The following is a 2,500-nucleotide window of genomic DNA, read 5'->3' on the forward strand; positions in this document are numbered from 1 at the left end:
CTGCTTGGCAAACCAGGCCTTGACGGCAAGCCCCCACAATTTTGAGCGGCCACAATGGCTTGAACAAGGGCTACGCTCGTGCTCAAGCAAAAACTCCAGCGGCTACCTTTACCTTTCAGATATCAAGGGCCAAACTAGCGAGCTAGTGAGCATGCGCAATTGCTAGCGGCAATGACTCACCCTAGTAGAGTGCTCAATGTGAACATGAAAGCAAAATATTTGTAATGCCAAAGAGCTATATATAGTAGGGGGTTTAGTGTGCTTCCCAATCGAGCCAACGAATGATGTCAATACCAAAAGCATCGTAATGGATAAGGATACCATTATGTATCATCCAAGTTTGCCTAATAAAGGGGGTTTCTTGAAGGAATTATATCCACCGGCCTTCAACTGTCTGACAGGTGCAAACAAGCAGTACCTAATTAATGTGCCAATGATGGAATTCCGCCGACCAAAGAATCTGCAAGATTGTTTGGTTCGTGCGAAACTACGGCCACTATGTAATAACAATCGAGGCAATGCAGGAACCGTGCACTGTAATAGTAGCAGATGCGATGTTTGCAACTACATTGTTCCCGTTAGTAGTTTTCCTGGCCGGATATCATCGACTACAGGATGTAAATGTCCAGATTATCGATAAAGCTCAGACTGAAGAGAAACTGGCTGAAAAAGAAGGATAGTGGGCATACACATTAACAAATGTTGAGACCAGAGGACCTCAATTATGACGACTTCTTTTGCAGCCAGAATCGTGTCGCCAGGAAAAGGTAGTTATTTATCGTGTTTCAGGTGGTGGCATGATATTGATATGTATATAGCACGCGAATGCTTTTTCACTTGTTCGTGTTGTTGTTGTCGTCATTGGTTTTTTCCCATGCAGTTATTATTGCCGGTTTTCGTTTTTATTAATTGTGTTATTTTAATTATTCCTTTGCATATGTGTGCGCGCGCTATATTTTATTTAAGTGGTCAAGTTTGTTATTGTCACGCGTACATTTTGCAGCTTAAGTAGCGTGTAGTAAATGTACAAGTTAAGAGGGTCTCTTGGGCCATCAGCGCATCGCTGCCCCCAGGAGGCTCATAAATGGATTCACAATCCAAGCCTCGGTGAAATGTTAACAATAGTTCATTAACGAAGTTAGTGAAGGGACCAAGGACGGACAACCCCTGGATAACATTTTCATTGGGAGAAAAACTATTTATGCCCTGAGCGGGATTTGAACCCACTTCCCCCTGATTACCGGTTGGAGTGATAGCTACCGGTTGGGGTTGTCCGTCCTCGGTCCCTTCACTAACTTCATTAATTAACTTAATTTCACCGAGGCTTGGATTGTGAATTCCCCCCTCCCCCCATTAATATTTGTGATCCTCCTGGGGGCAGAGATGCACTGTTGGCAGGATGTACAAATTGTCTTATTCTCTCTCGTACGCCTGTGAATCGTCCTTCCTGTCGATCTAGTGTCATCTAGTTAGAGAAAAACAATGTCCCGGAATAACCACGTAAAATTCCCATTCGCTATCTAGATTAGCCATGTAGCCCAGCATGGTAGCTCTGATAGTGTAGCGATAATCACACCCAACCGGTAATCCTGGGGACGTGGGCTCAAATCCCACTCAGAGATAAAAATGTTTTTTTCCAATGAAAATGTCATCCAGGGGTTCTCCGTCCTTGGTCCCTTCACTAAATTCACTGGGAGTGGTCTATGCAAAACTATGCAGAGCAAAATACATAATTATTCTTGGATTTCACATGACGTCACGGCCGCCATGTTGGTGTCCCGATCCAATCCTCCGGGAATTGAAAGCTATTATTATGCTAACGTCTTCTTTTGTTTTCGTTGAAAAACATCGCTGTTGATCACGTGAGTGAAACCCAAGAATAAGTTTAAAGATAGAGAGTTGTTACTCGAGTTTAAGCACTAAGCGATCATCCGACTAAAATTGTTGCGCGAGAAGCGCTCAGTTGTAACAGTAAAATTCAAATTCCAATTATTTCTGATGATCGCTTAGTACTTGAAACTCGAGTAACAACTCTCCATCTTTAAACTTAATTATTAACTATTATTAAACTTTAATTATTTACATACACTGCATGTCTCCTTTGCGACCAAGGTCGGTGCAATTCCAAATCTGACTTAAACTACAACATTTCTTCTTTCGTCTTCAAATATCACCTGCGGCCTTTCGAAATGGCTACGAGTTCGACCCTTGATTAAACATATACGGCACGCTACTTCTCCGAAGAAGATGATGTTTAAGACTTGTTTATGTATTTCTTCACAGATTAAACATTTGTCTCTTATACTATGAGTATACCACCGTTTTACCCGTTTTAGATTCTTAAAGCAGATATCTACAGAAATGCACCTTAGAGCGGTTTTTAATTGAGTTTCGAAAGTAATTAGCGAATTTCTTTGGTTTTGCCATACTTTACTCAGTGATTGGTTCAAAGTTCTCGCGCCACGTTTTCAACCAATCACCGTAAACCAAAACCAATCCT

At 41.8% G+C, this 2,500-nt stretch overlaps 1 protein-coding gene across 4 annotated transcripts in view; it reads right to left on the minus strand.

Annotated features, from left to right (window-relative positions):
* Positions 1 to 2,078: 2,078 nt before the first annotated feature.
* LOC138041307 (substance-P receptor-like) overlaps positions 2,079 to 2,500 on the minus strand; it is a 21,600-nt gene continuing 21,178 nt past the window's right edge. For all 4 annotated transcript variants that reach the window (XM_068887083.1, XM_068887081.1, XM_068887084.1 and 1 more), the window contains one exon: positions 2,079 to 2,500. This exon is cut by the window's right edge and continues 2,941 nt beyond it. The gene's annotated coding sequence lies outside the window, so the exon portion shown is untranslated.

Source organism: Montipora capricornis, chromosome 3, assembly GCF_036669925.1.
Source record: "Montipora capricornis isolate CH-2021 chromosome 3, ASM3666992v2, whole genome shotgun sequence".
Lineage (NCBI taxonomy): Eukaryota > Metazoa > Cnidaria > Anthozoa > Scleractinia > Acroporidae > Montipora > Montipora capricornis.